The 25,464-nt window shown below is 42.5% G+C and overlaps 1 long non-coding RNA gene across 1 annotated transcript; it reads left to right on the top strand.

The window, feature by feature from the left end:
• The first annotated feature begins 6,834 nt into the window (after positions 1-6,834).
• Positions 6,835-7,327, top strand: LOC114796160 (uncharacterized). Its single transcript, XR_003750612.1, has 3 exons — positions 6,835-6,901; positions 6,980-7,085; positions 7,270-7,327. It is a non-coding gene; the product is annotated as an uncharacterized LOC114796160 (long non-coding RNA).
• Positions 7,328-25,464: the final 18,137 nt, after the last annotated feature.

Below are 25,464 nucleotides of genomic sequence, written 5' to 3'. Positions count from 1 at the left end.
TTAGAGTTTCAAAGTTAATGAGATGGCATCATTAAGAAGATCTTGCAGAAATAAGTCTGATATCTTCGGTTACATTTGCGGCAAATACACTCTTGTTCATAACAGGAAACCAACCACAAGTTTCGTAAAGCGTGCATACCTTGCTTATTTCAGTATGGCACTAGGTGACCAAGACAAAGTTTGGGCACCACACATGGTATGCAAAAACTGCACTGAGTATCAGCGTCAGTGGACCAAGGGTCATAAGAGATGTCTGAAGTTTGGAATAGCCATGGTCTGGAGGGAGCCGAGAAACCATGACACTGATTGCTACTTTTGCGCTATTGATGTGACTGGGATAAACAGAAAAAAACGGAACAACCTGACATATCCTGATCTTGAATCATCACGTCGTCCCAATCCATGTGAGCTTTTCTCTCACATGGAGCTTAATGATCTAGTTCGTGATCTCAGCTTGTCAAAATCATCTGTCGAACTATTAGCATCCAGATTAAAGGACAAAAACGTACTCTCAGACAGCGTTCGCATCACATTCTACCGCAACAGACATCAAGACTACCTATGTTATTTCTCTCAAGAGGAGGATTTGGTGTACTGTTCAGATATTGCACAACTTCTACACAAGCTTGGAGTGCCACAATACAACCCCACAGATTGGAGACTGTTCACTGACAGCAGCAAGCAATCACTGAAATGTGTTTTGCTGCACAATGGCAACCTCTATGCCTCTGTACCCCTCGCACACTCGACTATACTGAAGGAGAAGTATGAAGCTGTGAAGTACGTTTTGGAGAAAATTTGCTATGATCAGCATCACTGGTATATTTGTGTTGACTTAAAGATGGTGAACGTTTTGTTGGGACAGCAGTCGGGGTTTACCAAGTACCCCCGCTTCCTTTGCATGTGGGACAGTAGGGACAGAACCTGTCATTACATACAGAAGGACTGGCCTGAACGGAAGGAATTGGTGCCTTGCAGAGCAGAGAACGTCATCAACAACCCTCTGGTGGACAGAGATAAGATACTCTTCCCACCACTGCACATCAAACTTGGTTTGATTAAGCAGTTCACCAAAGCATTGGACAAAGCTGGTGGCTGCTTCATTTACTTGGGCCAGGCTTTTCCAGGATTGACCATTGAGAAGTTAAAGGCTGGCATCTTTGACGGTCCTCAAATCCGTCAGCTCATCACAGATCCTCAGTTCGAAAAGTCAATGAACGAAGTGGAGCTGGAAGCATGGAAGGCTTTTGTTATGGTTGTGAAAAACTTTCTGGGCAACAATAAGGCCCCTAACTACACGGAACTTGTCACAAATATGTTGACTGCTTTCAGGAACCTCGGATGCAACATGAGCATCAAAATGCATTACTTATACTCACATATGGATCGGTTTCCGGAAAACCTTGGATCTATGAGTGATGAACAGGGCGAGCGTTTCCATCAGGAGATGAAGGAGATGGAGAACAGGTACCAAGGTCGGTGGGATGCAGTAATGATGGCGGACTACTGTTGGAATCTGACTAGAGACATTCCAGAACTTCAAGGAAAAGGAAATTTAAGCCCCAAGTTTTGAACAGTGATGATTGAACATACAATTTGCATATATAAAGTTAATTTTGTGGTAATTTTATGATTTTTGAGACAGAAAATCGCACTATTATAAAATCAACTTGACCTGATCTACAAAAACTGATGCCATATTCGTGTTCTGTGGGCCAGAAATATGTTAAATCAGCAGAAATATATTAGACATTTTTGTAAACCAGTGTTATTCAATCGCTGCTGTTCCATTCAGGAGGTGTGTGTGTGATCTGTTTTGCCCCGGAGACGGAAGAAGACAAGATCTCGTACACGCTCCTCTACGCCTACTTCAGCAGCCACAGGCGATACGGCCTGGTAGCCAACAACCTCAGGCAAGTGAAGGACCTGTATCTGATCCCACTGGGATCTTCAGAAAAGTGAAAAATGCACCTCCTGCCACCGACGTCACAGGACGAGTGCGCGACCCAGCAGGTGCCACCAAAACGTCACCCGCTGCGCCCCGAATGGACAGATTCATCATCAGGAAAAATAATCAAGACCTCTAAAACGAATTCATCTGTACCAGGCTCAACCAGGCCGAACGAACAGTTCTGTATGCCACGCCCGGTTCTGTACGTCGACATTCTTAAAAAGAAAAAATAAAGTTTTGTACATTTTGACTTGTTATGCACATTAGAGAGCAAGTGTACAGTTCGTAATAAAGAGAATCTTTTATTATTGATAAATACGAGTCGTCATCTGTTGTGCTCTAAACTGCCCCCCTGCCACAGATTGCCTCCCTCGACGTCATCGCTCTTTTTAAAGGCGTAGTCACTTCTCCAGCGCAACAGAAGCTGCCGATCACTGTCACTTTTTTCTTGCTTTAAGAATACCCAAATTGAACGCTACGGTACTGCTTTTCCTTTGGCCAACGCTCGATTCTGCAAATACTTTAGTCACCTTCAGGTAATTGATTTACTTGAATGATGTTTCGCACACTTTGCTGAACTCATTTGGCGGAACTATTTCTGCTTTTCTGTCGTCTTTTAATACAAAATGGCGATTAATTTTATGGCAGGCTGCTGTGCCACAGAATGCCCCCCCCTGCCTAACTCTGGCTGGGAGTATCTTACAGACACCAAACTTGCACCACTTACTCATATCTCTTCCTCATTGATGCTGTAAGGAAAAAAATCTAGGTGGGGGGGGGGGGCATTTCATGGCAGGCTGCTGTGCCACAGAATGCCCCCCCCTTGCAGTTACAACTGTGATTGGAATTTACTCTTAAGATTCATATGAACTAAATAAAAGAAGTACACAGAAATAAAAAATGTTTTTTTTTTTGTTAAGATCAATACAATTAACAATATCAGCATTGTAAGAAACAAATTTTGTACAGTAATTATTAAATTAACACTAAAAAATGTTTTACAGTCATTAAACGGGCGGGGATTCGCTATGGCGGATGCGTTGCACAATAATGCCTTGCAGCTACATGCTGGGCACAGGTACTCCTTGTCCACTAGAGGATGCTGGAGGATGTTTTTCTGAAATGTTTTGGAGTCTGTTTTTACTCTTTCTACAGAAGAGTTGATGAGTACACCAAAACTATACCAAAGGAAATTTAAAGTGTGACATTATAGGTTTTTGTACGGCCGTGATTAAGTCGATGCAACTGAGTTACAGAATACAGTTTCTTACTAAAGGGAATTATGGAACATTAACAGGAAAAGTGGCGTGGCTTATTAAATTAAATTTTAATGTGTCAATTTTAGCTCTGTTTAATTGGCCTATGTCATAAAATATTAGGCCTATGTATAAAATTATTTGATTTTGACTATTTGAAATTTCATCAAATAAATTATCTGTCTCGCAATTTGTCTGACTCGTTTACAACGAGATTATTACCAAGATGTCCTGAGATTGTACCAAATCGTGGAGCGTCACCTTCTCTGTAAGCAGAAGTTAAACTTTGCTGTTACCCCACAAATTTAACAAAAAAACAATGGATCCCACGGTTTTTAATAACATTGTTGCCTATAAGATGTACAATAAATACCCGGAGGGTCTTTCAAAAGCCGAAAAAAGGGACCTAAGACGTAAGGCTTTAGGCTTTATTTTTGAAGGTGAGTATAACTAATATGGACGGATTATCATGTGCATCGTTAACACGGTGCTAGCAAATAAAAAAAAAAACACGCAGTGCATTAATTGGCATAGCCATACGAACACTGACACAGAATAGCACATATGTAGCATACACATTTCCTTGCCAATACTAGTTCAAGTTCAAGTTCAAGTAAACTTTATTGCCATCTCTTCTATATATTGTACAGATATACAGAGAGACGAGAAGACGTGGCTCCAGTTCACACAGTGCAACATAAAAGTAGACAACAAAAAACAGATGCGGCACATGAAATACAATATATAAATAAATAAGATACAAAATATACATTTTAGCTAAAAATTACGTGTTAAAAAGTGACCAGTGATATATACATGTTTAGACTGTGCAAATAAATAACAGTAATGATAGTACAGTTATTGGTTTCAGTGCAACACGAAGAGGTAGTCCGTATAGCAGCGTGTGCATAATTGCAGCAATGAGGTGTAAAGTGCAGAGGTGCAACAGAGTTAGTCCACAGTGCGAGTGTGTGTGGGGGGAAGTATGAGTGCAGGTAGTGTGTTCAGGAGCCTGATGGCTTGTGGGAAGAAGCTATCACGCATCCTGGAGGATCGAGACCTGATGCTGCGGTAGCGTCTGCCGGATGGGAGGAGTGTAAAAAGTCCATGTGATGGATGTGAGGGGTAAAGCACGATGCAGGAGGCTCTTCTGATGCAGCGCTTATAGAAGATGTCCTGCAGCGGCGGAAGAGACGCTCTGATGATGTTACCAGCTGCTTTGATGATCCTTTGAAGCTGCCTGATATCGGCAACAGTACTGTTACCGAACCAGGCGGAGATGCAGCTGGTCACGACACTCTCTATGGTGCCCCTGTAAAACGCGGTGAGGGTGGGAGGGGGCAGGTTGGCCCACTTCAGCCGTCTCAGAAAGTGAGACGCTGCTGGGCCTTTTTGGTAATGGAGGTGATGTTGGTGGTCCAGGTGAGATGTGGACTCCCAGGAACTTGGTGTCTTTTACAGTCTCAACCGTGGAGCCATGGATGCTGAGTTGGGTGTGTGTGGGACGAGTTCTCCTGAAGTTGACGATCATTTCCTTTGTTTTGTCCACATTCAGCGACACGCACTGCACAAAGGAGAAAACAAAATCAAAGTGGTATCTGGAGCTGAATAGGCAAATTTGGTTTTCACCGAATTCCACTCAAGTGCCGTGGGAGCTCACACAGGCCAGAAAAAAACCAGGGACGCGATTGCCAAAAGGTTTTTTTTTTGCCTGGTATGACTGCTGACATCAACAAATGGGTAAATAGCCAAAAAAGCTACTTCACCTAATAACAGTCTGCGCTCTACCATATTTTGACCGTGTATACTTCTGCATATTGTACAACTAATTTTTTTTAGCTGTTCCTATTTTTTTAAAGCTAATGAATAACTTTATTATATTTATATTTATATTTAATGCAGGTTTCAGAATGTGTAGCCTGCCAAGCTGCACAGCAAATCATTAAACAGGAGGTGAAGTACACTCCTATAAAGGTATTAATCATGACATTATCTTATGCATTTATTGCCAAGTTATTGTTTACTTCCCCACAAATGAATGTCTCATAATAACTGTTTTTTTTTTGTGTGTGTTTTTTTTTAGGTCACACACCCATTTGAATTGGTAGGAATGGACTTAATTGGGCCATTGACAGTCACCAAAAGGGGGCATAAGTACATCTGTGTTATGGTGGATTATGTGACCAAATGGCCACAAGCTTACCCCATGAGCTCAAAACGGGCAGAGTGCATCCTCCATTTCTTCTATCAGTTAATGGTAACTTCAACATTGTCTACTATTGTTCACAGATCTGCAGGATGCTTGAGCAGGAAAGGATATTCATGTTCTTCTTTCCAGAGTGGGACCATATAAATTATATTTCTGGGACATTGCAAAAATTGGTCCTAAGATGGAACTAGAAAGTGAGGTATTTTGTCATTATTATAATATACATTACTAACCTCAGTAATCAAGTATGAACTGTTTACATGTAAACAGTTATCTGTAGTTTGTCAATAACCAATCAGGAGTATCACAATACATTGTCCAACAAAACCATGAAATTACTTCAATTTTACGACAATGGAAATACAATGCATTAGACCAAATGTAACTGTTTCACAGGTCATCAATGCATACTTGACAATACTGGTCCGGCATCACCAAACACCAAACAAGGATGCAAAGCAGCTGTCATCGATTCCTTTACCATGACAGCAATTTGGGATAGAAAACTATCCAGACTGCGAGTATGTAGTGGAACATGATTGAGCAATTGCAATTTTGTTTTCAATGAGGGCAAGAATAATTATGTTTTTCATCAAATCTTAGATGGATCCAATGAAGTATGATGTCATTGTGGGGGTTATCAACAAGAACCATCACTGGATTCTGACATTAAGATTGCCATTTGTGAATTACACTGTCTCAAATAGTATCACTCAGTTAGTGTAGATGAAACAAGATACTCAGTTTGCGTCAGTCATATCTTATTATTAGATAAATGAATTGATGACAATATTTGAATGTTTTTTTCACCTTTTCAATGCTTTATGAGATATGTAACAGATTACAAGTGACAGGACATTTAGATTTTGGGATGGTATTTAATCCATCTTTATACAGAGCTAACAAATCATGTACATGAAAAAAACATAGCTGATCAGTTGAACATATGCAATCATGATTTCTTAGACTTTTTGGCAGTGGGTACTGCAATACAATAGCCACAATATCTTTGTCACCCTCCACAGGGAGTCAGTGTTTTGGCTAGGTCTTCCTATATTTCTGAGCTTTGAAGAACACCATATCTACATGCCAGCATTCTTGCAGGAAGATATATTTCCTAAAAATGTCAAAAGGAAATATTTAGTTGGTCTTTCTGTAAAAACCTTAATGTTTGTTAATGCCTGAAAATGTAATATTCAAACTTTACAAACACAGGTTCTGTATCCACATGAGAAGAGATGCCTGTTTTTGGATCCTTTGGGAGAAACAGCAACTAATCAGAAAAGATGCAAGGAGACAACAAGGTAAATTTGGCTCTCTCTGGTGCCTTACTGAAAACCAAAAGCTAATTATCATATGACAGCATTTTCACGAGTGTTTCACTTTATGCGGAAGAAGGGCCACAACATTTCAAGGTGGTCATGCAGCACCCTGCCTCATTCTCTCCAGCAAGACACAGTATCTTGAGGTGTCCTGGCATTAATGGTTAGTACAGTATTTAAGTTTTTTTAAGTTTTTTTGTTATTCAGTGCTTCTAAGTTATAAAATCAAACTTTTCTTCAGTTTGCAGAAAAAATTCTGATCGGTGAAACTTTAAGTTTTGACACCACCGAGGAAGAGGTAAACAAAATGAGGCTGGATATAGCCACCACCCTCCTCCGGGAATCTGGTATGTATTCTTCTTTGTCATAGATTATCCCATTCTGTCTAAATCTCAGACATAGATTAACAAGAACCAACTTAATACAATCTAGCCTTTTAATATAGTATGTAGAAATAATCATTAATAAACATTTCTTAGTATTAAATGTTTACAATATACTTCTAGGTTCATATGTAACCTCTTTTTGCAGACAATCTCAGCAGCATGTGCTATTATTGTGGTAGTGAGGATAGAGACTCACAATGGGTAACTTCAAACTAAAAACTTGGGTGGCGATTGTTGCATGTCATCCCACCCTGTCTCTCCCTCCCATTTCCTGTCACTCTCCATTTCCCTATGTATAATGCAGACCAAAATGCTATTAAAACACACATAAATATGTATGTTTGCAAGTGTGTGTAAATATGTATAACAACTGTTTTGCTAATTCAGGGTACTCTCTGCAATACATTCTTTAAACCTCAGTCATGGTATACTATTAGTGTACACATCAACTCTGCTGTATAAAGAGTAGACACAGATTTTAATACATCTCAGAAAAAAATGTTTGTTTTATTTATTTATTTATTTATTTATTTATTTTCAAATTTATTTTCCAGATATGCTGTGACAGTTGTAAACGGTGGTTTCACGTAAGCTGTGTCCAGCATCCTCCAGTGGACAAGGAGTACCTGAGCCCAGCATGCAGCTGATTAGTGTGCAATGCATCCGCCATCAAGACTGTAGAAACTTGTAAATAGCATGAGCACTTTAAAAAATTGAATTTATAATAACTGCACATTATTGTTATTTATTGTTTTGTTGCTTGGAGTATGTAACTTTTTTTTTCCTTAATTATTTTTGTGTTAACTGTTTAATGATTGTAAAAAAAAAACTGAAGTGTTAATTTAATAATTACTGTACAAAATGTGTTTCTTACAATTCTGATATTGTTAACAACAATGCTGATATCTTAACAACAAAGTTATTGGAAAAGCATTTTTTTTATTTCTGTGTATTTCTTTTATTTAGTTCATATATTTAGTTCATGAAATGCCCCCCCATCTAGATTTTTTTCCTTATAGCCCAGCTCAAAATAATTTCTGTAGCATCAATGAGGAAGAGATATGAGTAAGTGGTGCAAGTTTGGTGTCTGTAAGGTGAAACCCTCACTACTGACGGAGTTCGTCAAGCTGTACATTTCGCACACTGCACATGGGATTAGTGAGGGAGCCATAACTTACGTTTTTGGTGAATTTGCGTGATTGATTCAGAGGTAATTCGGGGAGGCCTTGGACGTAATACCAGCTGCGCCAAACACACCAAACAGTGCAGCACCGGTGGTGACAGGTGGGGCAACATTTTATTTACTAGTCTCAATTGTTGCAATCCTATAAAATGTAGTAATGTGTTGTCATTATCGTCATCATGTAGGTGCCCATGTAATATTTTTACAAGAAACACATCTCAAACCCTCAGACCATGTCAGACTTAAGACGGGTTGGATCAATCAAACCTACCACTCTTCCTTTCAGGGAAAGCAAGAAGAGTGGCCATATTACTGCATAAATATGTTCCTTTTGTACATACAAGTGTAGTATCTGACCCTAATGGGAGATTTGTTATTGTTACTGGCCAAATTCATAATACTTGTGCGGCTCTAATTAATATACAGTTGAAACCAAAAGTTGTGGGAACTGGGAAGGCAAGAATGGCTTGAATCTTAGCCATCACAGGTTTCACCTGGCCTTGACCCACCTCTTTACCCTGGTAAGTCACAGTGGCTTTGCCAAACTCACACTTTGCCAAGTTCAAAGTCAGCGATGCGTCCTGCAGTCGCTTGAACACAGCAGTCTGAGTGAGGATTTGCTCGGACCAAGTGGACAAATAGACAATAATGTCATCTAAATAAGTTTTGCAGTTTTGAATTCCACAAAGCACTTTAGACATTGTGAACGAGCCCCCAAAATTTGTTATGTTACTTATGCTAACCATTTATTACAAACAAAGACAAAGAAACAACTAAACACACAGAAAACAGGTCTGGTCAGTCTATGTTATTCTTGTCCTCTGGTCACAATCCTCTTCACCTCACACTAACACAAACAATTTCTTCGCTTCCACTTTGCCAACAACAACCTCTTTGCTTCCGCTTCGCCAACAATATTAGTAGACAGCCTACCAATCATGTTGTGGGGGTGTTTTGCTGCAGGAGGGACTGGTGCACTTCACAAAATAGATGGCATCATGAAGAAAGAACAGTATGTTGAAATATTGAAACAGCATCTCAAGACAACAGCCAGGAAGTTAAAGCTTAGGCACAAATGGGTCTTCCAAATGGACAATGACCCTACGCATACTGCAAAATTGGTTACAAAGTGGCTTAAGGACAATAAAGTCAATGTATTGGAGTGGGCATCACAAAGCCCTGATCTCAATCCCATAGAAAATTTGTGGTCAGAGCTGAAAAGACATGTGAGAGCAAGGCGGCCTACAAACCTGACTCAATTACACCAGATTTTGTCAGGAGGAATGGGCCAAAATTCCATTAAACTGTTGTGAGAAGCTCGTGGAAGGATACCCAAAGCGTTTGCGTCAAGTCATTCAGTTTAAAAGCAATTCTACCAAATACGAAGCAAATGTATGGGTTTTGTATGATTTAATAAGTAAGAAAAAATAAGTTATGTGTCTTTTTATACAGTGTATGTAAACTTTTGGTTTCAACTGTATATGCCCCCAATTACTAATATCTAATATTATCTAATATTAGGGGGTGATTTCAATTGCTGATTGAATCCCCACTTGGACTGCTCTTCATCTGCAGTTTGTGCTCCTTCTAGGTTGGCCACGTATATTTTATCTTTTATGAGAGAATATGCTGTTTCTGATGTCTGGCGCTTCTTTAATCCCACTAAACGTGAATGCTCTTTTTTTTTTCTCAAGTTCACCATACTTTTACACTATTGATCTGTTCTTGGTGGATAATAGATTACTTGCATCTATATCAGACTAAATGTGATTCCATCAGACAGCAGCATCCTGTCAAATACTACAGATTCAAACAGTCTCGGGGAAAACCTCCGATCCACTGGAAATTACTTTACTTTACTTTATTTTGCCGACGCTTTTATCCAAAGTGACTTACAGGAGGAAGACACCAGCAATTCTCGTTTGATTTGTATAGATTTTGAGTTTACAAAAAGTAAGAGCCCTGATAAGGCCTAAATGAACAAAGCCTTTAAGAAATTTTATGTCTCTTTACTCTTCTGATCTTACATCTTCTGCTGAGTTTGATAATTTTTGCAATTTGACAAATTGCAAATTCCCTCCACTTAGATCGGCACTGATGTCTCAAAAGAGCTGAAAATGTTCTGGACCTGACGGAGTTCCTTATGAATTTTATAGAAAGTTCTGGGATAAACTGGCCCCATTATTACTAGACATGTATAATGAATCTTTTGACTCTGGCTGCCTTCCTCAAACCCTTTCACAAGTCAGGATTTATCTGAAATAGACACTCTTTCTCTAACCTTAGATGTCTGTTTAATACAATTGATAACACTCCGGAACCCATCCGTTCAGTAGGCCCTCATATCACTGGATGCTCAAAAGGCTTTTGATAGAGTGAAATGGCCCGATCTTTTTCATACATTGTGGTTTTAAAACAAACTTCATTTCATGGATTAGGATACTTTTCCTCCTCACCGCAAGCATCTGTCAATCATTCTGTCAGATTTCTGATTAAAAATTGAATTTGAATAAAAGTGAATTATTTCCCATTAGTACTGCTGCTAAGAATTACCCTCTTTTTAGCTTACCCTTCAAAATTGCCTATCATAACTTTACATATCTTGGTGTCTGTGTCACCACTATATTTGAGGATCTTTTAAAGGCAAATGTTGTTTCCTTGCTGTCTAAAGTTCGAAAAAGATTGTGAATAGTGCTGCACGATTAATCTATTCGCAATCGTAATCGCATGTAATCGCATGTAATCGCAGTCTGTGCGATTACATGAACGCAAAAAGCTGCGATTTAAATGTGACGTGTTTGGTCACATGACTTTCGATTCGGTTCAATGGTGATCTCAGATTCATGACTCACATAGACAAAACGTCAACGGCGCCACCATATTGCGATAGGCTCTGCTGTGGCATGAAGCATATACATGTCTATGGAGGGAAGTGCATAAAAATGCCTCACTCTTGTGCTGCTTGTGGCTGTACAAACCGCTGTACGGTCCAAATCAGATCCCAGGGGATTACATTTTATAGGTAAGGCTGGACAATTGTTTTGAATATATTTGGCCATTATAAAATCCCGTTTTATAAGTCTTAACCTTAGTTAAGCTAGGCTAAGCTAGCGAAGCTATGCATTCCTGTGTTCAAGTCAGCCTCCAAACAACGTTTTGGCTAAACGTAGGCATTAACTATTTAGACTGTTCTTAACTGTTTAGTTAACTTTTTTTCAAAATTTTAAGGTTTCCTAAAGAAATTCACCTCAGTTTACAAATCTTAACCTTAGCTAAGCTAGCAAACATGCGTCCCTGTGTTCAAGTCAGCCTCCATTCAACGTTTTGGTTAAACGTAAGAACTATAATATGGGATTTTATAATGGCCAAATACAATCAAAACAGTTATTTAGGGTTTGTCGTTCGACAGTAATGTTTTTTAAAGTAAAGACTTTTTTGTGATTATTTAATTTAGTAGAATATTGTATTTTGAAAGCACTGGGCATTTCAAGTTGTTATAAGTAGTTTGTATGTTTCACTTTGAAATTAAACATTTCACTATTAGTAATTTTTATGCGACTTTTCATTGATATACAAGCAAGTGTCCTTTATCATATCGCAATCGCAATATTGATCTCAATAATTGCAATATGTCTTTTTCACCAAATCATGCAGCCCTAATTGTGAATGGTCTTCTATTCTTAATCCGTCCCTGACTGCACGTGTTAATACAGTGAAAATGAATATTTTTCTTACTTATTTCAATGCATACCAATATTTCTGTCTCAGTCATTTTTTCAGAAAGTTGACTCTGTGGTCTCTGAGTTTATCTGGAACAAGCAGAGAGTACTTACAAAGACCAAGAAAACTTGGTGGGTTAGCCTTACCACATTTTAGGCTTTATTATTGGGCATCTAATATTAGGATCCTCAAGTACTGGCTTCAGTCTGAAGCATCAGACGCTCCAATCAATTAGTTGGCAATAGAAGCAAATTCAGTCAAACCTGTATCTCTGAAAGCTTTACACTCTAAAAACTGCTGGGTTAAAAACAACCCAATTTGGGTTATTTTGGTAACCCAGCGCTGGGTCAAAAAGTCACCAACCCAACGCTGGGTTATTTTGACCCATTTAACAGCATGCTGGGTTGTGATTTTTAACCCAACTATTAGTTATAAATGACTATGCTGCTGGGTTGAATGAAACCCAAAATGGGTCAGAAATTTAATCTTGAAACTTGTTATTAAAATTACTAAAATAAAAACAATTCTACAGCAATACATATTTCAGTAATGGAATTTTATTTGACAAAACATGTAACACTGTGACTGAAGTCAGTAACAATGCATCAGTCAGACAAAATAACTTAAAAAATTAACAATTTGATATATAAAATTTTCAATAAAAGAGTCATCTGTAAGAAACATACTTCAAACTGACGGAAAGCAAATTTACTTCCAAGAAAATATATTTAAAATATGAAAACATTTCATAACATGCACAAACATTTATATAAATTAGCATCAACATACCATTTACATTTACGGCATTTATCAGATGCCCTTTTCCAGAGCGACTTACAATTAGTAGTGACAGGGTGTCAGGATTGCCTGCAGCTGGGCTCCACACCGGAATCCAATCCTGACGCCCCATAAATGCCGGAAGTTTCCGCCCGTTCGGGGTCTCTGGCATTTTCGTGAACTCTATGCACGAACTTGACCTTGTTTAGTTTTATGTGTTTTTGAGTTCTGGCAATCGCCACACGCCTACGGGTTTGTTTCAGTTCTTGATTTATGTTAAACTGTTTTTGGCCATCGCGCCATTGTTTCTTTGTATTTCTTTGAGTTTGTTTATTTGTTGTATAATAAAACCCCCTTCCCAGTATGTCAGACCTCTGCGCTTCCTTCCCCCGTAAGTCCGTAGACGTGACAGAATGCCAGCGACCCCCCCAAAAGCGCAGAGGTAAAAAACAGAGGAGAAGAAACGCCGCGAAGGACGCAGCCCGGCGCGGCGAACGCGGACGTCAGGGGAGAGACGCGCCGCCCGTTCTGGTGGAGCGTTTTCTCCCCGAGAAGCCGTGGTACGCGGCGCCGCGTGATGACGTCACCCCCGGGAAACTCCGCGAAACCCGGAAGCGACAACGTCGGCGGGTGAGTGGGCGGAGCGAGGACATTGGCGTCGGCAGCAGCGAGGAAGTGACGTGGGCAGCGAGCGCAGAAGATGCGACCCCCACGATCTTCGCCATGTCGAGCCAAGAACTCTGCGCTCTGCTGGCCAGGCTCCCTGTGGACTGGGACGACACGGACGACGACGAGAGCACGGGAGACGAGAGTTGGGCTCCGCCCATCGCGCCAGTCTGCGATCGTCGCAAGGTCCGTGGAGACCCACGTCACTTCCAGAGGGGTGAGAAGCGGCAACAACGGTGGCGTTCCTCCAGCGAGGAGGTGGGCAGCCTCCAGCCCGAATGGCCAGAGTACTGCCCATGGGAGCTTATCGCGCCATGGGTCCAGGATGTCCGCAGGGTGGACGACCCTTGGAGTCACCGGTGGGAGGACACGGATGACGAAAGCGATGATGACGTGGATTTTCGGTGGGCGGTCGGTGCCGGGATGGCTCCGCCCAGCGTGCGCGTCCGAGATCATCGCGGCGTCCGTGATGACCCATGTGACTTCCGGGGGTACGAGGTTGACACGGACGACGACCAGGATGACGCCGTTTGGGCAGTCGGTGCCGGGATGGCTCCGCCCATCGCGCCCATCCAGGATCGTCACGAGGTCCGTGGAGACCCACGTCCCTCCCAGCAGTGTGAGGAAAGCTGGTGGAAGAGGGCGACGGGAGGTCGCCAGCCAGCAACTGCGCTGCCGGGACTGCCTCGCAGGGAATCCTCCATTCCTGCTCCAGTCGCCGACCCACCTTCCCTCTGCCCGGATGTTCCCCAGCTGAACGGCAGCGCATCACCAGCGCCCCCGCATGCTGGAGAAGATGTCCACCACCCCCCACGCCACACGCCCACCACCATCTCCAGCGACGTGCCCAGCCCCGTGTGGGACAGCCCAATTGTCCCGGGACCCTTCAGTGGGGCAGCAGACACAGACGAGATCACTACCATCCTCACGTGTCTGACTGGATCAGCATGGGGCTGGAGCACAACCCTCTGGCAGCAGGGAGAGACAGACAGGAGTTTTCGGGACTTCCAACAGAGACTGAGGGCGGAGTTTGATCGGCCTGAGCCAGGGATCGAACTCTGCCCCTCCACCACATCCAGTGCCAGTCAGGATCCGGGGCAAGAAGACCCAGCACTGGTGGGCGACGAGAAGGTCGCTCCTCCCGAGATCCAGGCTGTGCCCCCTGAGGAGGTCCCGGAGAGCCCAGAGAGGGAGCCAGACGACCCTCTCTTCTGTCTGTCTCTGTCTGTGTGTGTCTGTGTGGCATATGTGTCCGTATGTCGCCCCCACTTCCCCTCTTTGTGTCCACCAGATGGCGACCCAGCCGCGGAGCCGAACCCCAGGGAGGAGGTTCCTGACCCGAATGTGCTGGTCCAAGGCGAGGTGGACAAGCCCCAAGGTACCCCTAAGTCCAGCCGGGGGGGGTGCTCCCCCAAAGAATTTTTTGGGGGGGTGCAGTTCGGGTTGGGGACTCCTCCTGAGGGGAGGGGAGGTGGGGAAGCGATGGAGCTGGGTCCTGCGGTAGCCAGTGAGGAGGGCGGGCCAGGCATGGGCCTGCGTCTGCCTCCAGAGGGGTGGAGCGCCATAGAGCCCCCGGGTAGGCATGAGGACCCAGCTGGGACAGGCAGGAAGAGGGCCTGCTTGTCCCAACGGACGCAGAAGGGGCTAGCCGGATGGTCTGGCAATGCCCCCCCCTTGGCACCAGGGCCGTGCAGCGAGAGGGGCTGCATAGTCCAGAAGGCACCAGCCTGGGGTGCCTGGAACAGTCGCCGGAGGCTCTGGGACAATCTCCCTGCGCGGTGCAGGGGGTGACACAAGACGTGTCAGAGGGGACATGTGGAGACAGGGCCCACACGTACCCAGATGGATCGGCCCTGATTATTGTGTGCAGGTACGGGAGTCCGGGGCCGCCATGCGGGACCACGCCGGGGAGCCAGGCCGAGGGTCCGGGGCCGCCATGCGGGACCACGCCGGGGAGCCAGGCCGAGGGTCCGGGGCCGCCATGCGGGACCACGCCGGGGAGCCAGGCCGAGGGTCCGGGGCCGCCATGCGGGACCACGCCGGGGAGCCAGGCCGAGGGTCCGGGGCCGCCATGCGGGACCACGCCGGGGAGCCAGGCCGAGGGTCCGGGGCCGCCAAGCGGGACCACGCCGGGGAGCCAGGCCGAGGGTCCGGGGCCGCCAAGCGGGACCACGCCGGAGAGCCAGGCCGAAGGTTCGGGGCCGCCAAGCGGGACCACGCCGGGGAGCCAGGCCGAGGGTCCGGGGCCGCCAAGCGGGACCACGCCGGGGAGCCAGGCCGAGGGTCCGGGGCCGCCACGCGGGACCACGCCGGGGAGCCAGGCCGAGGGGACCGGGGCCGCCACGCCTGACCACGCCGGGGAGCCAGGCCGAGGGACCGGGGCCGCCACGCCTGACCACGCCGGGGAGCCAGCCCGAGGGACCGGGGCCGCCACGCCTGACCACGCCGGGGAGCCAGCCCGAGGGACCGGGTCCTCCAAGGGGAGGATACAGCAGGGCAGGAGCCCTGTGGTTGCCGCCGTCCGCCCCGCCGCCTCCACTGATGGTACTGTTGGGGCTCCGAGGACGTAGCCCTTGGAGGGGGGGCTCTGTCAGGATTGCCTGCAGCTGGGCTCCACACCGGAATCCAATCCTGACGCCCCATAAATGCCGGAAGTTTCCGCCCGTTCGGGGTCTCTGGCATTTTCGTGAACTCTATGCACGAACTTGACCTTGTTTAGTTTTATGTGTTTTTGAGTTCTGGCAATCGCCACACGCCTACGGGTTTGTTTCAGTTCTTGATTTATGTTAAACTGTTTTTGGCCATCGCGCCATTGTTTCTTTGTATTTCTTTGAGTTTGTTTATTTGTTGTATAATAAAACCCCCTTCCCAGTATGTCAGACCTCTGCGCTTCCTTCCCCCGTAAGTCCGTAGACGTGACACAGGGACAGTCCCCCTGGAGCAACTTAGGGTTAAGTGTCTTGCTCAGGGTCACAATGGTAGTAAGTGGGGTTTGAATCTGGGTCTTCTGGTTCATAGGCGAGTGTGTTACCCACTAGGCTACTAGCAAAGACGTTCACTTCAAAGAATAAATAATAAAGTTATGTTAAAACCAAGCACACCATTGTTTTTCTGGTGAAATTACCAAAAAATTTGATGTGTCACATGATCCTCTTCCTATTGAAAAAACAAAAGTTGGATCCAATGGCTGACTTCAAAATGGCCACTATGGTCACCACACATCTTGAAAAGTTTGCCCCCTCACATATACTAATGTGCCACATACATGATGTTAATATCACCAACTATTCCCATTTTATTAACGTGTATCCATATAAATGGCCCACCTTGTACTTTGCTCAAGTGCTGTGTCATTTATTATAGTAAATGCTTGAAAGCAGTGGTTGTCTCCAAGCATAAGGAAATTCAATGGACTCTTGGAATGAAGATACTCAGCCATATTGGTCCCAATCTGAAAAAAGGAGAAATAAATAAATAAATGGTATAGATTCATTAAGAACTCAAAAGTGTAAAACTATGCCCTAACTTTTTGGCCCGGGTGCACATGACTCAATGCAACACAGTTGCCTTATGATGTTTTTTCTCATGCCTTAAAAGAGAAGTCTACTTCCAGAACAACAATTTACAGATGTACTCACCCCCTTGTCATCCAAGATGTTGTCAGGATTGGCCACAGCTGATGCTGCCAGCTGTAGCCAATCAGTACTTCTTTTAAAAAGCCTGTGATATGCCCCTCTGGAGCTCTGACATTTTCGTGGACTATCGTGTTAACTTGACCTTGCAACGAGTGGTTGTCTTTTGAGTTCTGCCAATCGCCACACGCCTACGGGCAAGTTTGTGTTTTTCCCCTGTTAAGTATGTGCAGGGAGGGGAGGGAAGCTGGCTGCTCTGCCAGTGGGGACGTGCAGCGAGAGGGGCTGCATGATCCCAGAAGGCAGCAGACAGGGATGCTATGAACCAGAAGTGTCCCTGAGCAAGACACTTAACCCTAAGTTGCTCCAGGGGGACTGTCCCTGTCACTATTAATTGTAAGTCGCTCTGGAAAAGGGCGTCTGATAAATGCAATAAATGTAAATCCCAGCGGTTGTAAATGATCCCAGACTAGAAAGAAGCATAACTAATTTTCCCCATTAAAGTAATATAATTTAAATACGTTTCTATGTCAAATGGTCATATTGTATTGCTCTGCCTTGTCTGAACTGTGTGTATTCTAGCTCAAGACATTTAGGGTATGTCGAACACTGTATTTTCTTCCATAATGGACCGTAACTTCGAAATCGTCCTATGTCGCTGTTTTACCTTTTCTATTAAGTGTGTCTGATCTTTACATGTTCACTTGGCAAAGACTGGGTTGGTACTTCTGCAGCAATGTAGGATGATTTTGAAATGATTTTTGAAGTTGAGGGAGAAAATACTTTTCGACATACCCTAACTGTCTTGAGTCAGAATACACAGAGTTCAGGGAGAGAAAGGAAAGACGAGCGTTTGAGAATAAAAAGTGTTTCAATATTTTTTTTTTTTTATGAAAATAACCAATTGTTATGCTAGGTAAGACTCTTCTTCCTCCAGGCACCATAACAGTCCATAATACAATTTTTTTATGACTGAAGAAAGAAAGACATGAACATCTTGGGTGAGTACATTATATGTAAATTATAATTAACAGTTATAGAAAGGTTAATTGTTTTATTTTATTTTTTCAGTGAAAAGAGCACATACAATATATTGTAAATCATGTAGTTTTAGCAGTAGCTGTTAACTTACTGGCTGTACGTCCATGAAGGCTTTCCTGGTTTCTAGCAGAGTTGGTTTGAATATTTTTCTTCCAATTTTGTACACATGCATTGGAAGGATTACAGAAAGGACTTGCATGGCAATGATCCGGTCCGAAAGGGGTTACTCCGGTCCGGGATCATTATTGTCCTGTGTAATGTTCCCTAATCTTTTTCACCTGTGTCAATTGTATAAAGCTGCCCTGTTCGTTTCTGTTCGCCGTCAGGTCTTTAACGTTATGTTCCATGTTCACTAATGTCAACGTCTCGGATGTCTCCCCTGTCTTGTGTTCCACAATTAAACCCCTGTTTCGTGATGTCAGGTGAAAGCGTCCTTCATTCCTCGTCTCTCTTCGTCCTGCTCTCCGTGCACCCACCACGTCATGCCCGCATGGACGTGACACTCTGTGTCTCTTTAAAATAAAAATAAACCACATTCATTTATAAAATTGACTTACAAAATACAAATAAAATGGAAATTGTCATTACTAAGTCATTTTTATATAAAGGGACAATATTCACAATCTATCCTTTTTGGGATTAATGGGAAATTTTCATTTTGTAACACTGTTTGCTTAATACCCATTACCTGCTGACATTGTTTGTATGTCGTGAAGTAGATTAATTGCTTGCTTTTGTTGGCTGGGAAACAGTAGAACCTTAAACACAGATACCCAATTTTCAGTGAGTTTTGAAGCACAGTTTGGATTCAAAATTTAAAAATCCTGGGATATCTAAAAAGCAAACATGACAAAAGCTGTAAAACAAAAAGGAACATATAGTCAATGATTTAAAATGTAAATTTTACCCATCATGCCCGGAGTGTATTTCTGAGCCAGCATCATTTGAGTCGCTCTTTCCGAGTCCACAATTGACTGTTGTAAGAAGAACCATACATCACAAACATGCAACAATTAATGTTGGCAAATATAGGTTGTATTCATACCAAACAGGTCTTTTAAAGGGGTCATCGAATGCCCATTTTCCACAAGTTGATCTGACTCTTTAGGCTCTTGGATTAAAAAAAAACTTAAAACCCAACCCTACACAGATTTACCCACATACCTGGCAAAGTAAAATGACTGCTGTCTCTTGGGTTGTGTGAAGAAACTGTTTTTTGTCTTCCTCTTCAGATCTTTTTGCGCACGTTCCGAAGACGCTATTCAAGGAAGCAACAACAACAACAACAACATTTATTTAGCCCAAAATCACATACAGTATGTCTCAAAGGGCTTTGACAGGCCCTACAGTTGATACCCCCCACACTTGACCCTTCTGCACACAAGGAAAACCTCCACAGAAACAAAAACTCTAGGAGAGAAAAAAAAGAAAGGAAGAAACCTTGGGAAGGAGTGATACAGAGAGGGACCCCCTTCCAGGGTAGAGTGAGCCTGCAAATGGTGGCAGGTCAGTGAAATCTACCTGGACTGAACCATGCCTCCTTGTGTTAAAAAAATACAAAAACAGAATTAGAAAATACAAACAATTTAAATACTTTTTAATCTCAAACACTTGTCTTGTCTTGCTCTCCCTGAACTCTGTGTATTCTCAAGACAGTTAGGGTCCACCCCTGAAAATGCAGACCTAGGGGAAACACTGAATTGTGCTATAGAAATAGCCATAGCCTGCTTACTTTCAATAACACATACATGCACAAACAGAAAAACTGTCAAACAGCCCATAAAATAGTCCTCCATAAAGTTTGAAATGGTTGAAGCAAGTTATTACAAATTAAAGTACCCTGTTTATTGTTTAAATATGTACTTACTTTTCTCCAACGTGCTCAATTAGATGCGACACCAAGATACGAACCATCACTTGTCTTTCTTTAAGCAATATGCAGTTCCTTTTTTCAACGGCATCCACAATACTGCTTCCACAGGATGTTGCTGCAAGGACATTCTAAAAGAATAAATAATTTTTTGGACCGTACATTTCCAATAGTGAACACAGTATTACAGTGTAGTAAATGCCGCTCTATCTCAAAGCATGTGATCAGCTTTACTGACAAGATGCCCATGATAATTGCATTTGATTATTTACACTGACCATATATATATATATATATATATATATATATATATTAGGGCTGCACAATTTGGGGAAAGACATATTTCAATTATTGAGATCAATATTGCGATATGTGATTGCGATATGATAATCGACACTTGCTTGTAAATCAACGATAAGTTACATACAAATTACTAATAGTGAAATGTTTAATTTCAAAGTGAAACATACAAACTACTTATAACAACTTGAAATGCCCGGTGCATTCAAAATACAATATTCTACAAAATTAAATAATCACAAAAAAGTCTAATGTGTAAAAAACATTACTGTCGAACGACAAACCCTGGTAAGGCTAAACAACTGTTTTGATTATATTTGGCCATTATAAAATCCCGTATTATAGTTCTTATGTTTAACCAAAACGTTGTTTGGAGGCTGACTTGAACACAGGGATGCATAGCTTTGCTAGCTTAGCTAAGGTTAAGATTTGTAAACTGAGGTGAATTTCTTTTGGAAACCTTCAAAGTTTGAGAAAAGTTAACTAAACAGCTAAATAGTTAATGCCTATGTTTAGCCAAAACGTTGTTTGGAGAATGACCTGAACACAGGAATGCATAGCTTCGCTAGCTTAGCTTAGCTAAGGTTAAGACTTATAAAACGGGATTTTATAATGGCCAAATATATTCAAAACAATTGTCCAGCCTTACCTATGAAATGTATTCCCCCTGGATCTGGTTTGGAGCGTACAGCAAAAAAAATGCTCTGATATCAGATCCCAAAGACCTTTTGCATTTAAAGCAAATGTACCCCATGCTGTCTACACCTAATACACCTTGTACTTACATCAAGCGCATTCTTGCGGTACTTCTTGAATTTCAATAACAGGTATAAGAGAAGTCAGTGTGACATATGCAGAACACAACAGCTTGTTAACAGCTGATCTATGCAGTTGTAGCAACATCAGGCAGGATGTCCAAATGCTCTCATCGACCTCAAATAAGATCTGGCTTATCATCTGAAATTTAGTGGCAACTTTACATGGCTGCTCAATATACTGCTAATGTAGAAATATGTGCACTGTGGAAATGTTTGTGCAAAGTGTGGAAAATGAACAGTAGCACAGTAGTCACAGCACGACAGATGGAGGCACCTGTGCGGTCACTTGCTCTTAAAATACTCTGCCTTTTTTGGTCATTTAGATAAGAGTAAAACACCTTCTAAATTTGTAAAGACACTACATGTCTCAGTGTGCACTCACAATAACAACAAAACACTGCAATTTTGAAAATAACAGGATGTGCTTTCTGTGGTCTCAGTCTCTATAAACTTTAGCGCGGTACTCCAAAACCTTGAATGTTTGCCTTATAAAACAGACAATGTGGGCAATTATAGACTTAATTATTATGATTTAAATGGTTTATTAATAAATGTGCAACTATCCTACTAATGCTTAAAATGAACATCACAAGTACAGCAGACAAATCTTTAGACAAAGGCATCCCTAATGATTACAATGAACAGAGTAAAATATAACTACATACCTTTTAAATGTGGGAATTAACACTTCAAGATTCAATTAACACTTCAAGTTTAGTTTTCACGTATTCATCCATCTGAAATAGAATAACAAATAAAATACATTTTAGTGTCATGATACAAAGAGTAGCAAGGCAAAATTGGCAGTCTGACATGAACCTAGTTAATTTTGCTAGTTCTACCTATGCCCCGCTGGCTGAAAAGCACCAGTTCCCTCCATCTCTGGCTGATGATCTGTTCGCTATGTGGTCAAAAGCTGCCATACACTGTTTTAAAAACCTATACATAGACAATGTCTTTTCCACTTTCTCACAAGTGCTTCCTGAATATTCTCTTCCTCAGCAGCATTTCTTTGGATACTTGCAGGTGCATAGCATTGCTCATCATACTTTTCCCACATTTCCCAATTTACCCCCAGAATCTGTTTTAGATGACCTTCTTAAACCAACTCCATCTCTGAAAAGTTCAGTTTCTTACATTTATAATCAAATTTTTAATTCATGCACTAAATCACTAACCCCTCTGAAGACACTTTGGGAGGAGGATTCCTGATGAGTTTTGGGAGGAGGTTCTGCTGCGAGTTCATGGATCATCTATTTGCGCTAGACTTTGCCTCATGCAGTTTAAGATCTTACAGCGTTCATATTACACTAAGGTGCGGTTGTCACAAATCTATGAGGGCACCAGTCCATTGTGTGACTGTCAGCCAATATTATTCATATGTTCTGGCTTTGCCCTTCTTTACACTAGTACTGGACTGATATATTTGACATGTTGTCAGAATTTGTGGGGAAAGAGTAGAGCCAAACCCGCTTGGGGCTTTGTTTGGGCTTTTCTCATCACCTCCTTCGCTGTCTGCCCATCAAAGGGATGTGCTGGTCTTTTCTACTTTACTGGCGAGGAGATTAATTGTAGTAGATAAAGTGTAGTACCTGTATGTCTGTGTATATATATGTACAGTACAGGCCAAACGTTTGGACACACCTTGTCATATAATGTGTTTTCTTTATTTTCATGACCATTTACATTGAGGTCTGCCTTCAGTGAGAATCCGCAATGGTTCCCCCAGACACCTATGACGTACATGCAACCCCAATCGCAAAAATTCAGAGCAAAAACATTGTCCAAAATGTCTCCTCGGTGCGCCTGTAAGCGCTCCATAATCCCTCCTCTCACTTGGGACCAGAAGCATCAAGCAGGATAACGCAGGATAACGTCAGCAAATAAAGATCCAGTTGTAGTGCTTTCTGGTCCTCTGACCATCTGCTTGCTTGAGCTAGCAGTTCGAATTGAGCATGAAAAGCTTCCCAATCTGCTTTGCCCGTGTATTTGCCCATGTATTGGTTTCATTCCCTTCATTCCTGCCATCTTTGTTTACACCCCGGCCAAAAGATTATAATTATTTATATATATTTTTTTTATTACATTTTTAGAGAACAATTTAATTTAGAGAACATTACCAGACTAGGAAAAAAATTACAAAACATTACAAACACCACAGGAGACTCAACCATGATTTACAAGATCAAGAATGCTGTCAGAACAGATCTCATGAACAGTTACACCAGTGAGGCAGAAAAGAAGCTCCTTCACAAAACCTCTGCCCTGGATCCTCGCTTTAAAGGACTGACTTTTCTAACAGAGGAGGAGAGATTGGATGTAAACAGAGAAGTGACTGAGGAGACAGCATAAATTAAAAACTGATCTGAACATATATTATCATATTACAGAGGACACTTTAAACAAACTGTAAATTGCTCTTTATTGCTTTAAGTAGACATTTACATTTACGGCATTTGGCAGACGCCCTTATCAGAGCGACTTTCAACGTGCATAAGTTACCATCGATGAAGAGATCAATTCCGGTTCACTAGGACCCCAACTATGAATACATCTATTTTATTCACTCTGTTGTAGATTCTGTACACAAAGTTCGACAACAAGAAAATGACAATTTAATCTAAATATTCTTTGAAGAGGAAGGTCTTGAGCTGTTATTTGAAGGTGCTCAGTGACTGAGCTGTTCTGACCTCGAGGGGAAGTTCATTCCACCACCGAGGGGCCAAGACAGAGAAGAGTCTAGATGAATGTTTTCCTTTTACCTTCAGAGATGGAGGGACCAGGCGAGCAGTACTGGAGGCTCGGAGTAAACGAGGTGCAGTGCGAGGTGTAATAAGGGCTGTGAGGTAGGATGGGACACCAGTGGAGAGTCTACGTGAGGTAGAGGTGGATCCTTTCCAAGTCACTTGGTAAGATCGCTCATCAAGGTAGGAAGCAAACCACTGCCATGCTGAGCCCCAAATTCCAAGCCTCTTCAGGATTGACAAGAGAGTCTTGTGGTTAACGGTGTCAAATGCAGCAGATAGGTTGAGGAGAATAAGAACTGATGACAGTTTTGCCAATCTGGCTGCATGTAACTGCTCGGTAACCGCCAAAAGGGCAGTCTTGGTGGAATGAGCTGTTCTTAAGCCAGACTGGTTAGGATCCAGGAGGTTGTTCTGTGATAGATGGAGTGATAGCTGGTTCGCTCAAGGATTTTGGATAGAAATGAGAGGAGGGAAACTGGTCTGTAATTGTTAATGTCTGTAGGATCAGCAGTGGGTTTCTTTAGGATTGGAAGAACCCTGGCTGTTTTTTGGCGGATGGTACATGGTCAGATGAGATTGAGCTGTTTATGATATAAGAAATGAAAGGGATGAGGTCAGGGGAGATAGTTTGAAACATTGCAGAAGGTATTGTGGTGGTTGAGTTGCCTGTGGATATAATCTGAATGATTTCATCAGATGTGAGCTTAGAAAATTGATTTAGAGTAGTTGTCGAATATTCAGAACTTATGATTTCACAATGATAAGTCTAGGGAACATATAAACATTCAAAACAATAATCATCCATTCAAGTGTGTGTGTATATTTCCATGGGTTAATCAAATGACAAGATCAGCATAAATGGGTTTTTTTTTAATCTGTCATAATGAGCTGTGAAAGTATGCTGAATTTACATGGAATTACACGAATAACACTCTTGCTGAAGTAGCAGGTACTTCTTTCTCTCTTCTGACCAACGCTGTTTTTCTGTCTCATAAAAGGGAGACTTTTGAAACTGCTCCCAGGTCATCTCTGCCTGCAAACCCTCTACATGGTATAAACAGTAGACTTTTGGAAGAAAAGAGGTGGCAGCAAAGTCCTGGAAGCTCATCCTGGGATCATTGAGACCCTCGGCTGCATAGGTCTTGAACACCTTTTGAGAGCAGTAGAAGTATTTAACTTCCGCTGACTGATAAAAAAAAAGAATGGTGGTTCCATCACCAAGGAAGAGGGATTTTGGCTGGCCACATGCAAGACAATTCCTTGTGGTCTTTTTTGTTGTTGCTGCTGTAGTGCCTACTGCTTCTCCACAATTTCCTTCACCATCCTGTCTACATCAGGTCTTGTCAGAGATGATTCTGGCACTGGGGGACTCCTGGTGGGAGGATTAAATTCTGCTGGTGGCAGGGTAGTGACTGTAACCTTGACTGTCTCACTTCCTGTAGTAAGATTCTGCCACAGCTTCTGAGTCTCCTGGAATCCCTCCTCACTTGTGTTCAGTGAAGAGCTGGTGTTCTTCTTCTTAGCCAGGTGCTTAATATATCTTAAAATATGTCCACTTGCCGTGGTCCAGGAAAAAGACGCGACCG

This window comes from Denticeps clupeoides, chromosome 8 (assembly GCF_900700375.1).
Source record: "Denticeps clupeoides chromosome 8, fDenClu1.1, whole genome shotgun sequence".
In the NCBI taxonomy this organism is placed as follows: domain Eukaryota; kingdom Metazoa; phylum Chordata; class Actinopteri; order Clupeiformes; family Denticipitidae; genus Denticeps; species Denticeps clupeoides.
This window is presented reverse-complemented; position numbering and strand designations above follow the sequence as displayed.